General features: G+C 41.3%; 1 protein-coding gene and 1 long non-coding RNA gene across 15 annotated transcripts in view; both read left to right on the forward strand.

Moving 5' to 3' along the window:
- Window positions 1-17,273, forward strand: part of LOC147361194 (uncharacterized) — an 80,042-nt gene extending 62,769 nt beyond the window's left edge. Inside the window, exon 2 of the long non-coding RNA XR_015139892.1 lies at window positions 1-17,273. This exon is cut by the window's left edge and continues 57,895 nt beyond it. This is a non-coding gene — a long non-coding RNA (uncharacterized LOC147361194).
- CELF2 (CUGBP Elav-like family member 2) overlaps window positions 1-23,888 on the forward strand; it is a 560,158-nt gene that overhangs the window by 196,252 nt on the left and 340,018 nt on the right. The gene's annotated exons all lie outside the window — the stretch shown is intronic.

The raw sequence follows: 23,888 nt of genomic DNA on the forward strand, positions 1-23,888 counted from the left end.
TGGAGCCTATTATACAGAGTGAAGTAAGCCAGAAGGACAAACACCAATACAGTATACTAACGCATATATATGGAATTTAGAAAGATGGTAACGATAACCCTGTATACGAGACAGCAAAAGAGACACTGATGTATAGAACAGTCTTATGGACTCTGTGGGAAAGGGAGAGGGTGGGAAGATTTGGGAGAATGTCATTGAAACATGTGAAATGTCATGTATGAAACGAGATGCCAGTCCAGGTTCAATGCACGATGCTGGATGCTTGGGGCTGGTGCACTGGGACGACCCAGAGGGATGGTATGGGGAGGGAGGAGGGAGGAGGGTCCAGGATGGGGAACACATGTATACCTGTGGTGGATTCATTTTGATATTTGGCAAAACTAATACAATTATGTAAGGTTTAAAAATAAAATAAAATTAATTTTAAAAAATCTTAAAAAAAAAATAAGATAAAATAAAATACATAAGACAAAAAAAAAAAAAAGAAGTGTGAGGTGATATCTCATTTTCTGATTTGCATTTCTCTGGTGTTTAGTTCTGGTGAGCATCTCTTCATGTACCTGTTGACCATTTGTTCTATGTCTTCTTTGGAAAAATGTCTATTCAACTCTTTAGCCCATGTTTTAATCCAGTTATTAGTTTTTGTTTTGCTCCTGAATTATAGGCGTTCCTTCTAAATTTTGGAAACTAACTCCTTATCAGATACAGGGTCTGCAAATATTTTCTCCTGTTGTGTAGGTTGCTCTTTCATTCTGTTGATCTTGTCCTTAGCTGTGCCGAAGTCTGGGGGCTTTTATCTCACACACACAAAAGCCAGCTCAAAATGGGTTACAGACCTAAACGTGAGACCTGAAATGGAAAGACTCCTGGAAGAAAACAGAAGAGAAAAACTTCATGACATCGATCTTGGCAACGATTTCACAGACACGACACCAAAAGCACAGGCAGCAAAAGCAAAAATAGACACACGGAACCACATCGAGCCCGGTTTCCACTTTATTTTCTACTTTTCCAGGGTCTCTGCTGGTGACTCTGCTTTGTTGCACTTTTGAGCTTCTCTTCCTAATCACTGAGATTTTTTTTTTTTCTTTACAGATGTAACTGCTCATCTAAAAGAAGCTGTGTCTTTTTTTCCTTTGCTCCCAAGACAGTATCCATCTTGTTTCACAAGGCATGTTATCTTCAAAGGCCTTCTTGGACCTTCGCTCTGGTGTGTCTCTATTTGGACTTTCTGCGAAGCCCTCATTCTTTGCGGCCTCGTTCTCGTACTTATCACTTAACTGCCTCTGCTCAGCTGTGCTGGCCATCTGGATGGTTCTTAAAAACTGCCAATAGACTCAGAAATCTGCACTTGCTCTTCTCAAGGCTTATATTCTCTTTCTTATATGCCTCTTTCTCTCTCTCTCGTTCATCTTTTCCAACAAAGATGGTCACAAAAACCCTGAACCACTAGTGCACAAGAGCTGTGGGTTACTGGTACCCCAGGGCCCTCGTGACATATCAGCCGAATTCTCAGAGCTGATATAGATCAGTGTCCAGTAAGTTTGTTGAATGAATGAATGAATGCTTTGCACATGTTTTATTCCCTTCTTCTCATCTGGGATTCCACTTTATGATATAGACTTCTGTGAAATGCCTCTCATCAAAGGTCTTTTTTCTCTGTAGTCTTTGTGGCTGTTGGAGTGATGTGATCTGTTTGAAGGCTGAGCAGGGAATAAACTTCTTAAACTTCACCCACCTGTCAAAACATTTATTGGCTTGTACCTTGCACTTAGCAATCCTCTATTGATACTGCATTTTGAGAGCACTGAAAAGCAATAGCTGGAAAAAATAGGATGCATGTAGTCTAATGTAGTCAAGATTGGAGAATCAGCACCTACAGTAATTTTCACAAGTTCATGAATGCCTCAGAGGCATTCATGCATTTTTTAAATCCCAGGTTTCTCTACCTGTTTTACAAATAGCAAAGATGTGCAAAGTTGTCTTTTGTTCATGCATGCGTTGTTTTCACTGAAAAGCAGGTATTTTGAACAGAGCTACTCCCCTTTCTAGGACATCAGTGATTTTATTATATTTTACACTAACCCTTTGCCACTGAGAGATTATAGAAATGATAAGAACAGCTAACGTTTCTGCGCAAATTCTTGTGCCAGGCATTGTGCCAAGGTCTTTTTCAGGAATTTCCTCGTTTAATTCTATTAAGCAGGTAAAATTATACTCTTCTCATCTGAGAATTGAGAAAATGGAGATTTAGAGGGACCACTCAGGATTTACACTGTGATCTGTCACATCTCTAAGCCTCTGCTCCTAACTGCTTGGTAGGTGACCTCCTCTACTTCCTGGCACAGGTGGAGGTGTAGGAGGTCTTACAATGACCCAGAACCCCCCTTTCTCATGCATGTGCCTGACGTTATATTTCTAAACCGACAAAAGAAAACCAGCCTTCAAACTCACTTGGGAAATGAGTCATTAGCTGCTACAGAAATGTACGAACCTAGCCATCCTGGGGGCAGAGCTGAGGTTAATCAGCTTGTGGGTCCTTTGGAAAAGAGATGGGAGGACAGAACCCAGCCCTGCCAGGCTAGAGGTCCAGGAGGAAGCTGGGTGAGGCCAGAGCAAGACGGAATGAGGGCCAGGCAAGAGCCTCTCATCAGCCCTGAGGATGAGAAAACGTACCTAATGCCTTCTTACTGCCCTGTGCTTTCAGCTTTGATCTGAAGGGAAGTCGGTTCTGTGTCCAGACCAGATTCATTTATGACCTGAGGCATATTCATCCAGTCAACTCAAGGATTACAATTTCCCACCACTACTTGAAAGCTAATTAGTTTATCAAGCACTTGCCACTTTTCGTATTCTTGTTCAGAACTACCCGTAATCTTCAATTTCTGAAATGCTTTTGGTTTTGAAGTGACTTTCATTTCTCTTGATCCACTAGAGCTTTCTTCACTTATTTTCATGTTTGAAATTGTATGGGAATACTGTGCTTCTGGATTTATTCATTTAAATTGTCAGGAGGTGTGTTGTCATATGCTGAAGAAGTCCCTTCCGGTTTTGCTGTATTGATGGGGTTATTAACCCTTTACTGGCTTGAGGACTGCGTCTTAACCCAGCAGTTTAGCTCAGGGCGTCCCTGACAGCTCAGTAGGTAAAGAATCTGCCTGCAATGCAGCAGACCCTGGTTCAATTCCTGGGTCAGGAAGATCCTTTGGAGAAGGGATAGGCTACCCATTCCAGTATTCTTAGGCTTCGCTTGTGACTCAACTGGTAAAGAATCCACCCTCAGTGAGGGTGACCTGGGTTGGATCCCTGGGCTGGGAAGATCCCCTGGAGAAGGGAAAGGCTACCCACTCCAGTATTCTGGCTTGGAGAATTCCATGGACTGTATAGTCCATGGGGTTGCAAAGAGTCAGACATAACTGAGCAACTTTCGCTTTTCACTTTAGCTCAGGGATTAATTTTTTCAGTGATTTAAACTCCTTTTAAATTATTTTTCTTCCAGTTTTTTTCAGGAGGCATATTCAGACCCTTGGACCACTTGTACAAAATGAAATTATTAAGTAAAATTAGAGATACATTTGACTGATGTACTTTCTACTTAAGTATCATGCATTCCCATTCAGCATTACATACACACATCATAGTAAAATAAACAAAGGGTGTTTGGGGGTGGTATTCAGTAGGTAACTTGTACCTAAATTGACACATCCTCTCTAACCTAATGGTTTATGTGGCTGACTGGATTAGGGACTGAGGACAAATGAAATTAGCCTTTAGAACAAAAGAGCAGACACGTGGATTTTCTACTGGACTTGCTGATTCAATCTACAATTTTTGCAGAAGGTCTATAGAAACCCTGTGCTGTGGTAGGTATTATTGTGGAAGTGTGTTTTTAAATATTTTGTTATTTGATTTGTTTATTCATTTTGGCTGTGCTAGGTCTTCCTTGTGGCATGAGAAGTCTTAGCTGGGACATGTGGAATCTCATTCCCCAAACAGGTATAGCACCCAGGGCCCCTGCATTAGGAGTATGGAGTCTTAGCCACTGGGCCACCAGGGAAGCCATGAGGACAAAAACGTTTTAATGTAACTTTTGAATCTTGCCCTTTATGCTTTAAAAACCAGCATTTCACTTTGCTTATAAGCTCTGAGCTCAATTACTGAACTCAAGTGGGGAATGGAAGACTCACTCATGGGAGTTTGATTCTTTTTAAGACCTCAGGGTGGAAGAGATGGTGGTAAGAAACAGTAACACTTAAATAGAGTATATTATGTGATAGGTTCTTAACATTTGTTCAATCATTTTATCTTTTCAGCATTCATTATCCCCAATTTACAGATGAGGAAATAGTTCCAGATAAGAAACTTGCTCAAGAAAACAGAAAGATGGTCACTGAGTCTGAATTTGATTCAAGCTCTGTCTTACTCTAAAACCTGTCTTCTTACTGGTACTTTTCATATCCAATCATAAAATATAAAATTAAGTAAGGTTTTGATAGCTTTTTAATATGCTCAATGCAGGAGGCCAAATAGAATAATTAAGAGTCTAAAATAGCTATTTTGCTTTGACTATTTGGCATATTTAACTGTCTACAGTTACGAGTTAAATGGATAATTGTTAAGTCTCTAAATTACTTTAGGTTATGTGGACATAAGCCTGACACGGTCTTATTCTGACTCTAATTATATTTAATTTCATATCCCTAATAGCTCTTTGTCTGTGGCTATCCTGGAGGAGAGGGAAAGGTACATTTTGAGGATGTCTTTCGTTGTGATGTTTGGTAATCCTTAGACAAGACAGGTATTACCCTCTTTAAAGAAATTCCATACAGAAAAGTCAGGCTTACAGATACAAACAAGTCTTCTCTCGTAAAGGAATGCACCACAAATTTAATTTAAATTAATTAGTAAGTATATTTAAAATATTATTTTATAAAAAACAAGGTCCTACAGTATAGCACAGGGACCTATATTCAATATCCTGCAATAAACCATAATAGAAAAGAATACAAAAAAGAATGTGTATATGTGTGTATATATATATTTTTTTAAGTGACTCACTTTGCTATACAGCAGAAACAGAACACTGTAAATCAACTGTACTTCAATTTTTTTAAATCTAAAAAATATGATTTTAATATAGGAATTTGAATTGCACTTCTTTTTAGAAATGTATCTTTTATGCTAAGTGAGGCACATTTGTGTCTTGAATTGATCAAATATTTGTCCTTATGTAAAGCACAAAACACTTCTCTTATGTGATCTCAAGCATTCTTTTAATAATTTTAAAAGCAAACAGGGACCAGTACAGAGATGAAGAGAGACATGTGTGTGAATGAGTCACCGAGGTTTATCCTAATGGCCAGTATTCCAAATCTTCTACCACTTTGGGAGGAAATATGATAATATACTCCCCCCACTCCTTTCCCAACTTCCAAAGAGGCATTTTGACTGGGAATTAGGTGGAATTTAGTCTACATATAAGTGAAGATGTTTAAACTGTAATTGTATGCAATTTGAAGAAAATATTCTTTCAGTGGCATGAAAATCAACCTGCTCAGGAATATTAAAATGTATTGAGGTTCACACTTTTGTGATAATATTTTATCATTTTGAAAACTTATTCTTAATAGACCCTCACATTACATTTCAGTAAAGTGGTTTCATTTTCTTTAACAACCATTAATAGCTATTAGAGGTTAAGAAAAAAATAAGGCTTTATATAGATCATTAAAGTACACTTAAGTAATTTGTAATTGACAATTAAATCAGCATGGCAAGGCATTATCATAAGTTTGATAGATCTGCCTGTTTTAAAGAGCTAAGAAGAAAGGACTCCTTTGTAAGACATCCTACTACAGACTATTCTTGCATTTTAATTGATCACAAAGAACACATTGTCTCCATATATGTGCTTGGTAATCATCTTTTACAAGTTTCCTTTTGTGAGGATTTCTAGGCTGTGTGTGGGAGTGTGGTTCATGGGAGAAGCAGTGTCCTTGGTGAGATTAGGAATTCACAGCGACCTTTAAACCTTCATAATAAGTAAGATAAAGAGTTAGAAGTGTTCCACTTTGAGAGTCCAGATTCCTCACTTTCTGTTTGCTTCTCCTCTTCCTTCATTTCTCTGAAGAATGATGAATGTGTGGTCACAAGGCTGGGTCTTCGTGTTACCATGATGATAGCCACACAGATGCAGGGGGGGAGGGCGGGGACAGGCGTTGACCTTATCCTCTCAAACCATAGGAGAAGCATGTGGGCTCTGTGTGTGTAAAATTTGTACTACCCCACCCCAGGAAATTTGTGGACTTATTCCTAGGAAATTTGTAGAGCATCCAGAAATTCTGGTTAAAAGAATTTCTATGTTTAGATTAAAATGCAAAAACATAAACTCCATTTGAGAGGGAATTCTAATCACTGATACAGTTTTTCTCAGATGGAACACATAAAAATTTCATAGATAATTGATTAATTCTTACTTTTCTTCATTTCTTTACAACATATAGTAACAATGAAGTTTATCCTTTTAGTGTAAACCTTAAAAAACAGAATGTGTTCTCTGTATTTAAACTATGAAAAAGTAAAAAAAAATCAAAGGATCTCTCTCTATATAATTTGCTAGACTCTGAACTAGGTCAAATACCAATACAGTTTTTTTCCCTGTAATATCTAAGAAAGGTATTTTATAATATGGACATAGTCAAGTTTTATGTGAGCTCCACTAATCTCATATTTACCTGCTTCCTCTGTGTGTGCTCAGTCATTTCAGTCACATCTAACTCTTCGCGATCCCATGGACTATAGCCCACCAGGCTCCTCTGTCCGTGGGATTCTCCAGGCAAGAACACTGGAGTGGGTTGCCATGCCCTCCTTCAGGAGATCTTCCCGACTGAGGGATGGAACCTGCATCTCCTGTGTCTCCTGCATTGGCAAGCAGATTCTTTACCACTGAGCCACAGGGGAAGCCCCATCTGCTTCACAGTATTATTTAATTCATAGATTTTATAGGATTTCAATGTGAGATAAACGCATCATGTTAGAAGTGAACGGGGATGATGGATGATGTCTAAGTAATTTTAAAATTATTGAAACTAGTTACATGTTGGTACTCAGATGGTAGAAATTAAAATTTTTATTTAACTAGGAAGGAGAAAAGAGTCTCATATACTCAGACTGTGTATCCTTACACTGTAGAATCATTCCATGCACACTACAGATACTCAGTAGTATCTGAGTAAAAAATAAAATTTTTAAAATTTTATTTATTTGTTTTTGGTCTTTATTGCTTCAAGAGGGCCTTCTCTAGTTGTGGCAAGTGGTGCTGCTCTCTAGTTGCGGTGCTCGGGCGTCTCTTCATGGTGGCTTCTCATGTTGGGAGCTCGGGCTCTAGGGCATGTGGGCTTCGGTCGTTGCAGCTTTGGGGCTCTAGAGCACAGACTCAGTAGTTGTGGCACATGGGCTTATTTGCTCCATGGCATGTGGGATCTTCCCAGATCAGGGTTTGAACCCGTGTCACCTGCATTCACGGGAGGATTCTTTACTATTGAGCCACCAGGGAAGCCCTGAGACTCAGTGATTTTTAAAAACTGAATTAGTGAATTCGAGGGGTTCCAACCACACTGGAAGTGACCATGCACACCTGTTAATGGGTAATGTAATGCCAACCTCTCTGCCACATGGCCGGCCTCGCTAGGAGGATATGTGGGAAGTGTTAGCATTGGAATCATAATGGCCATGTTCTCCTTCTGCTAAATATAAGGGGTCTATATGAGTCTATTGAGGGCTTCCCAGGTGGCATTAGTGTTAAAGAATCTGCCTGCCAGTGCAGGAGACATGAGAGACATGGGTTCAATCCCCGGATCTGGAGGATCCCCTGAAGGAGGGCATAGCAACCCACTCCAGAATTCTTGCCTGGAGAATTCAACGAACAGAAGCGCCTGGTGGGCTACAGTCCATAGGGTCGCAAAAAATCAGACACAACTGAAGCACTTAGCAGGCAGGCCAAGCGTGAGTGTATGGAAGAGAGGACCCTGCATTCAGAGAAGACCCCTGCCCTGTGGACTCTCCACTCAGCGCAAGCCCAGCGGGTAATTGGTAAAAATGTTAGGAGAATGCTGTAGAAGTGTATAAATTGTTTACTTTACGGGAAGAAGCTAAAAGTCAGGAAGAGATTTTCTGAAGGTCACCCATGGACAGCCTTCTTGGCAGTAGTGATCTTTAATTTTCAAATCCCGCCACCTCAATCTGATTCTGCTATTTGAAACATGTTTCAAGGTATTAATGAAAGAAATTAAGATTGGCAAGACTGTAATGACACTTGATTGCAAAAAGCAGGCTGCAGAATGGCTGATAACTTTAAAACGTCTGGTCATTCAGCAGTGAAAAACCGATCTTCAGAGATATTTTTTTCCATTTCTGGTAGTGTGCTAAAAGCTCACTAATTCAAAGCAGTCTCTCCTAAAATTAGAAAATGTCCCAAATAAACTATTTTTGTAAATATTATACTAAGGCATACTTATACTACTTAGTGGAATTAAATATGTTAAATGAAAACAAATATGTCACAACAGGGCTAGAGTACGTGTATTTTCTAAACTTTACCATATCTAGTTACATCACTGACTTTTTAAAATTGTATCCAAAAGAATTACATATTCTTTGGGATTTCTAGTTAAGACGGTGTTTTGACTTATGCCCTTGACATGATTCAAAGATAGAGTACTTGAAAAAAAAAGAAAAGAAAATCCTCCACAAGCAATTATGGTTTTATGCCAAGAATAAAAAGATGTTTTTTGCTTTAGGAAAATCTGTTAATATAATACATCATCTCTGTAGGTCAGCAAGAAAAAAAAGATCTCAAAAGATAGTAAGTAAAATTAAACCCTTATTCCTGAGACGGGGGTGGAGTGGGGGGACTCTGAGAAAACCAGAAATGAGAAGAAACTTTTTAAAACTTAATAAAAGACAGCTATCTTAAACCAGTCCTTGAAGGAGAGATGAGCAAGCATGCAGATTTTCAACATTAAATAATGGTTTGTAAGGTTGGATCATAGCAATAAGACATGGAACTGAAATATTTTTTGAATATTTATTTATGTATTTACTTGGCTTCACCAGGTCTTTGCTGCGACATGCAGGATCTTTAGTTACAGCATGTGATTTCTTAGTTGTGGCACATGGGATCTAGTTCCCTGATGAGGGATCAAACTTCAGCCCCCTGCATGAGGAACGTGAGGTCTTGGCCCCTGGACTACCAGGAAAGTCCCTGGAACTGAAGTATTGATACGACAGTTAGAAACACAAAGATAAAAAATATGCTGTTTGCACAGGACATGTGTGTCTGTGACTAGGACCATGAAAAAACAAGGTCATCAACTAAAAATCTCTGAGTTTGAGAAGATAATAACAAGTGTTTTCAATCAATAACTTTACCCAAATCAGTAGTAACACATGTGGAAACTATTTAAAGAAAACATTAAGTTCTCCCTGAGAGAGCCAGAAATTAAGATTTTAGTAAATTTAGAATTTACTTATGTTTCCAAGTGGAAAGAGCAAGTTCTGTATAGATGTTGCTGCTGCTAAGTCGCTTCAGTATGTTAGGTTTCCCCCCCAAAATTTAAGGGTTCAATTCAAATATGATTCAGAGTCTCAGTAGAACATGTTTTTGCATGAACAAGATCATTTTAAACTTGAATTTCCCTTTGCAAGAAAAGAGTAATAATTAGAGTAATAGGCATTCTAGCTGTTTTAAAATAAAGCTACCAAGTGTTCCAACTTAATACAAAGAGATATCAATGTAATAAATGAGGGAGAGGTTAAATAGAGCTTAATCTAATACATCAATACATGCATCATACACCAGAAACCACTGGAAAAAAGAATGAATCATGAAACAAATGATAGAGATAAAGCTGCCTTTTGGTAAAAAAGCAGAAACTCAGGTTGGAGTTAACTCTCCAACAAAATTCTGTATGAATAAAAGAGTAAAAATTAAAACCAACAAGATATAAAGGTAACAGTTTAATTTGCTTTCAGAACAAGGAAGACCTTTTATGTAATAAATAAAAATATAAGGGAAGTTATTGAAATAATTATATAAAAAATTTTAATTCAGCACCCCAATTATTTTAGTTGAAAGCAAAGTAAATGATGAATCTGGGACATATTTATAAACCTTTTTTTAAAAGAATTAAAATACAGAAATATATAGAGAATATATAGATATATATAGATATATATCTATATCAGTTCAGTTCAGTTCAGTCACTCAGTCATGTCTGACTCTTTGTGACCCCATGAATCACAGCACGCCAGGCCTCCCTGTCCATCACCAACTCCCAGAGTTCACACAGACTCATGTCCATCAAGTCAGTGATGCCATCCAGCCATCTCATCCTCTGTTGTCCCCTTCTCCTCCTGCTCCCAGTCCCTCCCAGCATCAGAGTCTTCTCCAATGAGTCAACTCTTCGCATGAGGTGGCCAAAGTACTGGAGTTTCAGCTTCAGCATCATTCCCTCCAAGGAAATTCCAGGGCTGATCTCCTTCAGAATGGACTATATCTATATATCTATATATATCTAGATATCTAGAAATATATATACAGCTATACTCAAAAATCACCAGTTTTTGACTGAGGCACAGAAACTGATCTTTCAGAAAAGAAGACAAAGGACAATAAGCTTTGGGGAAAATATTTATCTTCATTAGAAAGAAACACAAATCAAACCATGACATAAGTTGCTTCACTCAACACTTTTGCAGATTTAAAATCGAAAGTCAGTGTGTTTGAGAGACTGGTAAACCAAGAATTCTTCTTACCTTGTGGGCAGGTGTCAACTGTTGCACATCTTCTGTGAAACAATTTAGTTATTTGTAATAAGACTTAACTTAGTACTCATCTCTCAGAAGAAAGTCAGAAAAGACCACAAACATTCATGTTTAAGAATTTTCATCTCAGTGTTATGTATAAAAGTGAAAATGTAGAAACACTGCTAATATCTAATCTTGCAAAACTAAATTATGAGACATCAATAAAATGAAATAACATGCAATCCTTAGTAAACATTTTTTTCAAAATTATTGGGAAATTCCCTGGAGGTCCAGTGACTGGGACTTGGCATATTCAATGCCAGGGGCCACGGTTCTATCCCTGGGTTGAGGAACTAGGATCCCATAGCCTCCACAGGGTGGCTAAAAAAAAAAGAGCTACTTATGGGAGAAAAATAGCTCATGTTTTAAAAAAACAATTAAAAATTATATGATCAGTACATCCCCACACGTGCATGCTAAGTCACTTCAATCATGTCCAATTCTTTGTGGCCCCACGGACTGTAGCCCACCAGGCTCCTCTGTCCATGGGATTCTCCAGGCAAGAATACTGGAGTGGGTTGCCATGCCCTCCTCCAGGGGATCTTCCCTACCCAGGGATAGAATCTGGGTAGGATCAAACCCATGATTCTTGCATCTCCTGCATTGGCAGGCAGATTCTTCACCACTAGGGCCACCAAAGATGAAGTACATGTATTGAAAATAAAAGGAAATGTACCAAAAGTTAAACCATTATTTTTCTCTAGTCAGATTTAGGTGATAATTGTTCTTTTTTATACTTTTTTCTATTTCCAGGCAATATTGTGAACATGAATTGCTTTCATAATCATTAAAAACAGTAAATATTATTTTTTGAAAGAATCACATTCGATGCTCAAACTTTTCCTAAATCTGAGTTAATGGCATCTAAATTAAGAACATTTTAATAGTAGAGATTTTAATAGTATAATGTTACATGCTCAGTGGGAATTCAGTATGTTATATTGATAAGTATCATTTGGAGTATTATGCTAAATATAAGCTAAAAAAAGGCGATTATTTCCCAGAAATAGATAAATAATTGTTACCAAAAATGTTTGGTTTCAGCCTGAAACAGCCTGGAAGTAGGATTCAATAAGTCACTCACAAATAATGAGACTGACAGGATTGTAGTGTCTATATGATCAACATGGTTTGGGTATTATTTGGGGCAGCGAGTGTTCCCAATGGTTTGTATAACCTTAGTGGGCTCGCAGGTCTTCCAACACTGAGCCTTCCTTTGTAGGAATGCTTTTGGTGCTTATGGCATCTTTCTGAGGTTTGTATGTGCTGTTTTCTTGTGGGTGTGTGTTGTTTTGGTGTGTGTGTGTTTTCCCATGAAATATTCCTTTTGAAGTTCAGAGCTTAGGCAGACAAGCAAGAGTTTGGCGGGTGTGGCTTTCGAATGCATAAAATAGCAGCTTTAATCTCACGTTCTGATTGACACCAAACAAAATGCAGACTAGTTCTTTGTTCTCCAAAACACAGTGGAGTGTGTGCACGTGTCAGTGTTGGATGTGCACACGTGTGTGCATGTCCGTGTGTGTATTTGTGTGCACATCTGTGGATGTGGTTTGTTGAAAGAAGGAAAAAGATTTGAAAAGTTGAACGGCAGACTAATGAATTTGACATCCTTCAAGCTGTGACTCATGAGGAGCAATTCCGATGTCACGGAGAAGGTGACAGCAGTCTCCACTGGGAGGACTGCCGCTGTGGAGACCTGTTTTCATCTCCCCGGTGTGTTGGCCCAGGTTGCATAGACCTCCAGTGACCAGGCTGCGAGCCTCACGTATCACACCAGCCTCTCAACAATAATAGAAAACAGTAATGATCCAGGGGGTCTATAAACCGACTGCATCAGACTAGATAATTACACAGGGACAAGGTTACCTGGAGGAAGGGTAGGAAAGTTTCACTTCCTAGTAATTTTGTTTTCTTGATTTTTTCTTTTTTTTGGAGGTGGTTCCGGCTCTTCATCTTTTGTCAATTCCCTTACTATGTGTGGCTACAGACAGGCGCTGTGGCTTTTATTGTCAGCCGCCCCCGGAGACTCATGAGAGTTCAGAGCAGGAGAAAATGCTCTTCAAAGATACCGAGTCATGTGGAACCTCTGTGGCTAGTTGAACATTTGATCATCTGAAAATAAAAGGCAGCTAAGTTTGTATCGCGTGATTGTGCATAGACCGCAGTAGGCTGACACCTACTCACTCACCACACTCACTCCCTCCTTTCCATTCTGTCCACCTCCCTTAGTTTCTCCTTCCACGGGACACCCCTGTGCCATGCCTCTCTTCATTCTGCTTCTTTGATTATTTAGTCATTTGTTTGTTTATTCTAGGATACGAAGAACATTCATTGAGCACCTCCTATCTATAAGGCATCTTAGTAAGCACTGGAGAAATAGCATCACGGTCCCTCGTCTCAAGGAACCAATGAAAAGTAATGTACTAGTCAGTTGCTGCAATAAGGTTGCATACAAATGCTTCTGCAGTACATGGTTTGCAACAATACACATTTATTCATGCACAATGAGTCTGCAGGTCAACAGTAGTTTGGCAGAGGTTGGCTGGGTGGCTTTCTTTCAGGCTGTGATTCAGCTGTGCTTGGCTCCACAATGTTTTTTGGGCTCAGGTCTTCTTCATGTATATTTGTCCTGAGACTCAGGTGGAAGGGGCAGCAGTTCCCTGGGATATGCTTCTCTCAATTATACCACACAAACACATTTAATATAATGCCTGCTAATGTTTCAATGGCTGAGGCAGGTCACATTGTCAAGTCCAATGTCAATGCAGTGGAGAAATGTATTTTACCCATTCTAGTGCATGACAAGGTCACATGATAGAGGGAAGGCATGAAGAATTTGCAAGGTAGTTAATCTACAGTAACAACTGTGGCGTTAAAGTATGTTAAATGGTACAAGAGAGGTGTATTGAAGATACAGAGGAGGGATAGGGAAATATCTCAGGGAGGGCCAGGTGCATCAGTCAGGATTCAACCAGAGAAGCAGTCCAATAGGATAGATAGATAGGTGATGGATGGTTCAGTAGAGAAAAGACAGATAGATAGACAGACAGGTAGATGATGGATGGATGAATGCGTGGATGGATGGAAAGATAGATACATGGATAGATGAATGGAAAGATACATAGATAGGTGATGGATGGATGGAAAGATATATAGACGCAAATGCTAATGCTAAGTTGCTTCAGTCGTGTCCAACTCTGTGCGACCCCATGGACTGCAGCCTACCAGGCTCCTCCGCCCATGGGATTTTCCAGGCAAGAGTACTGGAGTGGGGTGCCATTGCCTTCTCCGAGATATATAGATAGGAGATAGATATCAGACTATAGAGTTTAGATAATAGACGATAGTTGATAGATATAAGGTGGATAATAAATAGATAAATGGATGGACGGAGGGAAGGAAGGAAAGCAAGAAAAGGAAAGAAAAGAAAAAGAAAGTGGATAGATTGATTGATGACTACATAAATAGATGATACATGGATGGTAGTTAGAGGCATAGATACATAGTTGTTACAAGGATTTGACTTTAGTAATTGTGGCAGTAGGTTAAACAGTCTCTGTAAGGCTTTTTTGCATCAGATATGGAACTTGATGTCCACACGCCAAACAGTCAAGAAAGGAAAATAGATGTAAAGTTGGAGCAACCCAGGGCAAGCCAGAACCTCAAACAATGCATGTTTGTATTCAAGGAGGTGCTAAATCACAGGTCTGTTCTTGTCGCCTCTGCCTTGGGAACCTTGGGGTCAGAGGTCAACACACACAGCTGGCCCAGGAGTCAGGGACCTTCCGGAAGACTGGGAAGGCAGAGCTGCTGCTTGTCACAAGGAGGCCAATCAGCATATCAGCATGCATGTGTGCAAGCTGCAAAATGCTGTTTCTCTTCTGGCCCACATAGCTCCCAGGACTATCCCTGTGGCTCACTCCAACCAGAAACAGTTTATTAAAAGAAAGTTATTTTTGTAGTTGCAGCGTTTTTGTCTTTCTCTTGTTCCACTGAAATTTCAGAGTCTGATTATTTTTATATTCTGTTGGCCACATCATGGCATACCTATCAGCTACCAGCTGCCAGAGTAGTTTTTCAGTTTCCCATCAGCATGTTCAAAAAGGATGCTCATTTCCTGATCCAGAAAGTACGTTGAATCTTCATTTCTTCTGACCTGTGGAATCCAGACCCCTTGCTCCCTTGGTGACATTCATAATCTGGCCTCCCTCTTCCTCATTTCTTTTCTTTCCCCACATTTATCAGCATCTGTGCTCTTCTATTCAGACTTTCTCTTCACCGTCTCCCGCATGAACTCTCCGCACACTAGTTCCCTCCACTAGGGGTGTCCTCACCCTTTGACTCCATGTCCTGCCCAAATGCAAGTGGATTCCTCAAGATGCCCTCAACTTTATTCCTCCAGGAAAGGCTCTCTGATCACTCCAGCCACTCTAACTTCTCTTTCTTGGAACTCTTAGGGCTAATGAAATATGCCTGCAGTAGACATGATATTGTTCTTTGTTTCATGTAGTTCTGCCTTTCTAACATGATTATACGTTCACTGAGGACAGGGGCCATGACTGGCACCTCTCTTGAATTCACTTTTAGATAACTAGGATGTTGTCGTTTAGCTCCAAGTCATGTCCGACTCTTTGCGGCCCCATGGACTGCAGCCTGCCAGGCTTCTCTGTCCATCAGATTTCCCAGGCAAGAATAATGGAGTGCATTGCCATTTCCTTCTCCAAGGGATCTTCCCAACCCAGGGATTGAACCTGTGTCTCCTGCATTGCAGGCAGTCTCCTGCATCAAAAGCAGATTCATTACCACTGAGGCACCAGGGAAGCCCCAACTAGCATGTTAGTCCCTCAAAAACAAAAAATCTGCTTGGTTTATTTCGTCACCATGTTGTGTTTTTAAAAAAAAAAAAAACTGGGACCATATTATGACATCTGTGCATTTCCTTTGCTACTGAGATGATGTCCTTGCCTTATTCATGGATTCAGCCAGACAGCCAGCAAGTATTTTTTGAGTCCCTATTTTTTCAGTCCCTATTTTTGTGCTCAGCAGTTGGTAAAGTCAGGTCCTGGAGGATATGCAGAAATAAATCTGGTGAGGGGATGGAGATAACTGGGAGAGTCTTGCACGTGTCAGAAACAATAGCACAGAGAACAAATGGACAATAACACAGAGGCAAGAGAAACCATATGTACACGAGGACTTCAAAGAAGGGCATGGCGCAGAGAGCGTAGTGTGTCTGCTGAGAAGACCTGCGAGATGAGGTTGCAGGTGTGGGTGGGTTTTGTGAACCACATTTTGTGGCTTAGACATCATCGTAGGGACAAGGGGAAAGCTCTGATGAGCTCTAAGTTGGGGCAATTAGTGACCATATTAGAGACTTGCGGGCATTTGTGCTAAGCTGCCTTAGTTACGTCTGACTCTATGACTCTATGGACCATAGCTCACCAGGCTCCTCTGTCCATGGGATTCTCCAGGCAGGAATACTAGAGTGGGTTGCTATGCTCTCCTCCAGGGGATCTTCCCAACCCAGGGATCAAACCTACATCTCTTATGTCTCCTGCGTTGCAGGTGTGTTCTTTACCACTAGTGCCAACTAGGAAGCCCATTAGAGACTTAACTCTGCTGAAAGGTATGGCATGAATCAGAGAGTAGAGATGGAGGATTCCTAAGGACTGGGAGAACCTGAATTAGGAGATCATAGATGGTGATAAACCACTCAGTATCACAGTAATCCAAGTCTATGCCCTGACCAATAATGCTCAAGAAGCTGAAGTTGAACAGTTCTATGAAAACCTACAAGACCTTCTAGAACTAACACCCCAAAAAGATGTCCTTTTCAGTATAGGGGACTGGAATGCAAAAGTAGGAAGCCAAGAGATTCCTGGAGTAACAGGCAAATTTAGCCTTGGAGTACAGAATGAAGCAGGGCAAAGGCTAACAGAGTTTTGCCAAGAGAACACACTGGTCATAGCAAACAACCTCTTCCAACAACACACGAGAAGACTCTACACATGGACATCACCAGATTGTCAATACCAAAATCAAATTGATTATATAATTTTCAGCCAAAGATGGAGACACTCTATACAGTCAGCAAAAACAAAAAAACTGGGAGCTGACTGTGGCTCAGATCATGACTCCTTATTGCTAAATTCAGACTTAAATTGAAGAAAGTAGGGAAAAACTTTAGACCATTCAGGTATTACCTAAATCAAATCCCTTACGATTATACAGTAGAAATGACAAATAGATTCAAGGGATTAGATCTGACAGACAGAGTGCCAGAAGAACTATGAATGGAGGTTTTTGACATTGTACAGAAGACAGGAATCAAGATCATCCCCAAGAAAAAGAAATGTAAAAAACAAAATGGCTGTCTGGGGAGGCCTTACAAATATCTGTGAAAAGAAGAGAAGTGAAAAGCAAAGGAGAAAAGGAAAGATATACCCATTTGAATGCAGAGTTCCAAAGAATAGCAAGGAGAGATAAGAAAGCCTTCCTCAGTGATCAGTGCAAAGAAATAGAGGAAAACAATAGAATGGGAATGACTAGAGATCTCCTCAAGAAAATCAGAGATACCAAGGGAACATTTCATGAAAAGATGGGCACAATAAAGGACAGAAATGGTATGGACCTAACAGAAGCAGAAGATATTAAGAAGAAGTGGCAAGAATACACAGAAGAACTGTACAAAAAAGATGTTCATGACCCAGATAACCACAGTGGTGTGATCACTCACCTAGAGCCACATCCTGGAATGTGAAGTCAAGTGGGCCTTAGGAAGCATAACTACGAACAAAGCTAGTGGAGGTGATGGAATTCCAGTTGAACTATTTCAAATCCTAAAAGATGATGCTATGAAAGTGCTGCCCTCAATATGCTAGCAAATTTGGAAAACTCAGCAGTGGCCACGGGACTGGAAAAGGTCAGCTTTCATTCGAATCTCAAAGAAAGGCAATGTCAAAGAATGTTCAAATTACTGCACAATTGCACTCATCTCACACACTAGCAAAGTAATGCTCAAAATTCTCCAAGCCAGGCTTCAACAGTACATGAACCATAAACTTCCAGATGTTCAAGCTGGATTTAGAAAAGGCAGAGAAACCAGAGATCAAATTGCCAACATCCGCTGGATCATCGAAAAAGCAAGAGAGTTCCAGTAAAACATCTATCTGCTTTATTGATTATGCCAAAGCCTTTGATTGTGTGGACCACAACAAACTGTGGAAGATTCTTAAAAAGATGGGAATACCAGACCACCTGACCTGCCTCTTGAGAAATCTGTATGCAGGTCAAGAAGCAACAGTTAGAACTGGACATCGAACAATAGACTGGTTCCAAATAGGGAAAGGATTACATCAAGGCTGTATATTGTCACCCTGCTTATTTAACTTATATGTAGAGTACATCATGAGAAACGCTGGGCTGGATGACATACAAGCTGAAATCAAGATTGCTGGGAAAAATATCAATAACCTCAGATATGCACATAACCCCACCCTTATGGCAGAAAATGAAGAAGGACTAAAGAGCCTCTTGATGAAAGTGAAAGAGGAGAGTGAAAAAGTTGGCTTAAAGCTCAATATTCAGAAAACTAAGATCATATCATCTGGTCCCATCATTTCATGGCAAATATATGGGGAAACAGTGGAAACAGTGGCAGATTTTATTCTTTTGGGCTCCAGAATCACTGCAGATGGTGACTGTAGCCATGAAATTAAAAGATGCTTGCTCCTTGAAAGGAAAGTTATGACCAACCTAGGCAGCATATTAAGAAGCAGAGACATTATTTTGCCGACAAAGGTCCGTCTAGTCAAAGCTATGGTTTTTTCCAGTAGTCATGTATGGATGTGAGAGTTGGACTATCAAGAAAGCTGAGTGCTAAAGAATTGATGCTTTTGAACTGTGGTGTTGGAGAAGACTCTTGAGAGTCCCTTGGACTGCAAGGAGATCCAACCAGTCCATCCTAAAGGAAATCAGCCTGAATATTCATTGGAAGGACTGATGCTGAAGCTGAAACTCCACTACTTTGGCCACCTGATGCAAAGAACTGACTCATTTGAAAAAATCCTGATGCTGGGAAAGATTGAAGGCGGGAGGAGAAGGGGATAACAGAGGATGAGATGGTTGGATGGCATCATTGACTCAATGGACATGAGTTTGAGTAAAAACCCTGGGAGTTGGTGATGGACAGGGAGGCCTGGCCTACTGCAGTCCATGGGGTTGCAAAGAGTCGACTGGACTGAACTGACTGTGATGGTGATAAGTAGATGGGTTCTAGAGAAAGTCTGGTTCAGTTGACTTACTGTCTCCCTGGCAGCTTTTACTCACAAGCATTCTAATTCCTGTATGTTTATATTCACCCAAGGCAACGGCACCCCACTCCAGGACTCTTGCCTGGAAAATCCCATGGACAGAGGAGCCTGGTGGGCTGCAGTCCATGGGGTCGCCAGGAGTCAGACACCACTGAGCGACTTCACTTTCACTTTTCACTTTCATGCATTGGAAAAGGAAATGGCAACCCACTCCAGTGTTCTTGCCTGGAGAATCCCAGGGACAGGGGAGCCTGGTGGGCTGCCGTCTATGGGGTCACACAGAGTCAGACACGACTGAAGTGACTTAGCAGCAGCAGCAGCAGTCACACTTTGACTATGAAATTAAAAGTGGATAGTTGAATGGGTCTAGTTGCATCAGGTCTGTTCACTCTGTGAATTTTCAGGGAGCATTTATGGGTCTTTTTCTAAGTGTGTGATACTCCACTCAAAAGTTTAAAACCCTTGACCCCGGAATATGCCCCCCAAGTCTAGAGTTTATAGTTCCTTATAACTTCTGGAATCCCGGTCTGGCCAAATGCACAGCCGTGTTCAAAAACTGCTTTTGCTGCTGCCTTTTTGAACTGGTGGACCCAGCCAGCCTATGGGAGCATGCGAGTTTGTTCTGCATGACTGCTCTCCTGTTCTGCAAGCTAACTGCAGCCCCCCAGCCCCCTCCCCTCCCTTCTTGGTATTTTAGTTATGCCTTCAAGGAGATGGTGAGCAAAAGCAGGGCACTTGTCACTGCCATCTCAAATTCAGGACAAGTACCTGAAAGCTGGGCTAGAGTCAGGCCGGAGCAAGCAAGGATTTGATCCAAAACCTCTTGAATTGGATCACTTCCCCACCCCGACCTTACCCCTGCCTCCATCTCCAGTGGGTATGCAGGTGTGAAAGCAGCCTACTTCCTCCATTTAAAAGCAGGCTGCCTGCTAGAGTTACTGCCCCAGTTCTCAACTGGATCCTGAAACTTTCTGAATCTTCCTACGTCGGATTTGCACTGCCCTGCTTTTTTCACTTAGTATCTAAACATATAACTCATGATCTCATATACAGCAAGAAAGGTAACTCAAAACCTCATATACATATGTTTTCTCTCTCCTGCCAGATTTAAGCTCCTTAGTGACGGAGAAGGCAATGGCACCCCACTCCAGTACTCTTGCCTGGAAAATCCCATGGACAGAGGAGCCTGGTAGTCCATGGGGTCGCTAGGAGTCAGACACGACTGAGCGACTTCCCTTTCACTTTTCACTTTCATGCATTGGAGAAGGAAATGGCAACCCACTCCAGTGTTCTTGCCTGGAGAATCCCAGGGACAGGGGAGCCTGGTGGGCTGCCGTTTATGGGGTCACACAGAGTCAGACACGACTGAAGTGACTTAGCAGTAGTAGTGATGGCTTCAACCCTGTCTTTCAGAGGAGCATCTTTCTTTGCCTCCCTCCTCCAATTCTGGTCTGCCTGGGATTCTGGTCTTGGTCCTGTTCTCATTCCTTGCCCTTGATATTCCTGTAGTGGTTCTAACTGTTCCCTCTTCTTGGAAGATCCAGCTGCAGGGGTCTCCAGCTCAGCTCATCTCCAGTGAAACTGATCTTCCCCATCCACCCTGTTCTGCTCTTTGGGGTTTTCATTTACTTAGCAGTGTCATCATTTGCTAAATTTTCCAGATTAAAAAAAATTAGGATTTTCTTTGACTCAGCTGTTTTCTTCATTCCATCCATTCAGTTGTCCTTATAGTGACTTGACCCCCTCTTCTCCCCCAGTCCTCACCACCTGGACCGTGTAAAACAGTGGAAAGAGCTGAGTCCCACCCCCCATCTTTGCCAGTTTCACTGTACTTGTCGGCTTGGGCCTCTCTTGACCTCCTAAGCCCCCCTGTCCTCATCTGTGTGATGTGGATGATAATAGCAATTTACTGAATTGCTCTGGTAATTGAGAGATTTGATCTTACGTGGAGGCCCTCAAGCCCAGCCAATAGGCAGTGGTCCATGAGGAGAAGACCCATCTTGCCAGCCGCGTGGCCTCATGGCTATACAGCAGCTCCCCTGCCATCTCCCTGACTCCACGCTCTTCTCTGTTTTGGGGTCAGGCTGAAACCAGAGTCACTTTTCCAGAGCCAGAGCCATTTAAAATCTTTCATGGCTTCAGACAGCCAGGTTTCAGTCTAGGATGCCGTGTCCCTCCTCCCTCGACTTGGGGCCACTCTCTGCCTCATCCTCCCTTGGCCTCTAGGAACTTTCCTTTGATGATCACGACCTAGTCATGTTCTTTGTGCTTTTCTGGTACCCACCATAACAGTATTCAATCGTAACAGGAATAGAGAGGTCAATGTCAAGTTTTGTGTCAATCCCTGCAATAAAGAACAAAATCAAGCTAATACACTTTTGAAAGTGAGGAGACATCTCATTAGGAATTGCCTTGAGAATATGTCTATGGTCTTTAATAACATTTACTGCTTTGTTTTTAATAGCAGGTGAAGGATGAAGCTTTATAAGGGAATATTGTTATTTTAGTTGCTGAGTTCTGTCCGACTTGTTTGTGATCCCATGAACTGTAGCCCACCAGGCTCCTCTGTCCATGGGAATTCCCAAGCAAGAATACTAGAATGGGTTGCCACTTCTTTTGCCAGGGGATCTTCCCAACCCGCAGATCAAACCTGTGTCTCCTGCTTGGCAGACAGATTCTTTACCACTGAACCACTTAATAAGGGGATGTGCATGCTGTGCTAAGTCACTTTAGTCGTGTCTGATTCTTTGTGACCCTGTGGACTGTAACCTACCAGTGTGGACTGTGACCTACCATGGGATTCTCCAGGCAACAATGTTTGAGTGTGTTGCCATGCCCTCCTCCAGGGGATCTTCCCAATAAGGGGATAACTTGCTGTAAATCCCTGGGGATCTTGTGAACTAACAGGGAAGGAGGACAGAGGGTGAAAGGGGTGACCTACCAATATATATATAGGACTTCCCTGGTGGCTCAGACGGTAAAGCATCTGTCTACAAAGCGGGAGACCTGGGTTCCATCCCTGGGTCGGGAAGATCCGCTGGAGAAGGAAATGGCAATCCACTCCAGTCCCATTGCCTGGAAAATCCCATGGACAGAGGAGCCTGGTAGGATACAGTCCATGGGGTCGCAAAGAGACACGACTGAGCGACTTCACTCACTTTCACGTCACTTCACCAATATATAGAGAGAGTTAAATATGGGAAACAGGTTGACTGAAAACGGATGAAGCAAAAATTAGACTGATTCTGATGTCTGTTCCCTGCCCATAAGACATTTGCTTTTTCCAAGATACCCCACAAATCACCCTCCAACTCCCACTGCTCTTAATTCTGAAAGTTTTGTCAACTCATTTTATCGTCAATGCCTGTCCCTCAGTTCAGTTCAGTCACTCAGTCCTGTCCGACTTTCCGACCCCATGGACTGCAATGCGCCAGGCTTCCCTGTCCATCACCAACACCCAGAGTTTACTCAAGCTCATGTCCATTGAGTCAGTGATGCCATCCAACCATCTCATCCTCTGTCATCCCCTTCTCCTCCTGCCTTAAATCTTTCCCAGCATCAGGGTTTTTTCATGAGTCGGTTCTTCTCATCAGGTAGCCAGAGTACTTGAGTTTCAGCCTTCAGCATCAGTCATTCCAATGAAAATTCAGGACTGATTTTCTTTAGGATTGCCTGGTTAAATCTCCTTTCAGTCCAAGGGACTCTCAAGAGTCTTCTCCAACACCACAGTTCAAAAGCATCTGTTCTTCCCCGCTCAGCTTTCTTTACAGTCCAACTCTCACATCCATACCTGACTACTAGAAAAACGATAGCTTTGACTAGATGGACCTTTGTTGGCAAAGTAATGTCTCTGCTTTTTAATATGCTGTCTAGGTTGCTCATAGCTTTTCTTCCAAGGAGCAAGCATATTTTAATTTCATGGCTACAGTCACCATCTGCAGTGATTTTGGAGCCCCAAAAAATAAAGTCTCCCACTGTTTCCATTGTTTCCCCGTCTATTTGCCATGAAGTGATGGGACCAGATGCCATCATCTTAGTTTTCTGAATATTGAGTTTTAAGCCAATTTTTTTCACTCTCCTCTTTCACTTTCATCAAGAGGCTCTTTAGTCCTTCTTTGCTTTCTGCCATAAGGGGTGGTGTCATCTGCATATCTGAGGTTATTGATATTTCTCCCATCAATCTTGATTCCAGTTTGTGCTTCATTCAGTCTGACATTTTGCACGATGTACTCTGCATATAAGTTAAATAAGCAGGGTGACAATATACAGCCTTGACATACTCCTGTCCCTATTTGGAACCAGTCTGTTGTTCCATGTCCACTTTTAACAGTTGCTTCATGAGCTGCATAGCGATTTCTCAAGAGGCAGGTCAGGTGGTCTGGTATTCCCTTCTTTAAGAATTTTCCACCGCTCTTTGTGATCCACACAGTCAAAGGCTTTGGCATAGTCAATAAAGCAAAAGTAGATGTTTTTCCGGAACTCTCTTGCTTTTTCGATGATCCGACAGATGTTGGCAATTTGATCTCTGGTTCCTCTGCCTTTTCTAAATCCAGCTTGAACATCTGAAAGTTCATGGTTCATGTACTGTTGAAGCCTGGCTGAAGAATTTTGAGCCTGGTCCTACCTGCTTGCAATTTGTGAATTCCCAAACTTAGCACTGATGGAAAGTAATGAGGGAAATGTATAATTTATCACTTTATTTTCTATTCA

Source organism: Bos grunniens, chromosome 13, assembly GCF_055505025.1.
Source record: "Bos grunniens cultivar Pamir isolate PY7600 chromosome 13, Bosgru_T2T1.0, whole genome shotgun sequence".
Classification (NCBI taxonomy): domain Eukaryota; kingdom Metazoa; phylum Chordata; class Mammalia; order Artiodactyla; family Bovidae; genus Bos; species Bos grunniens.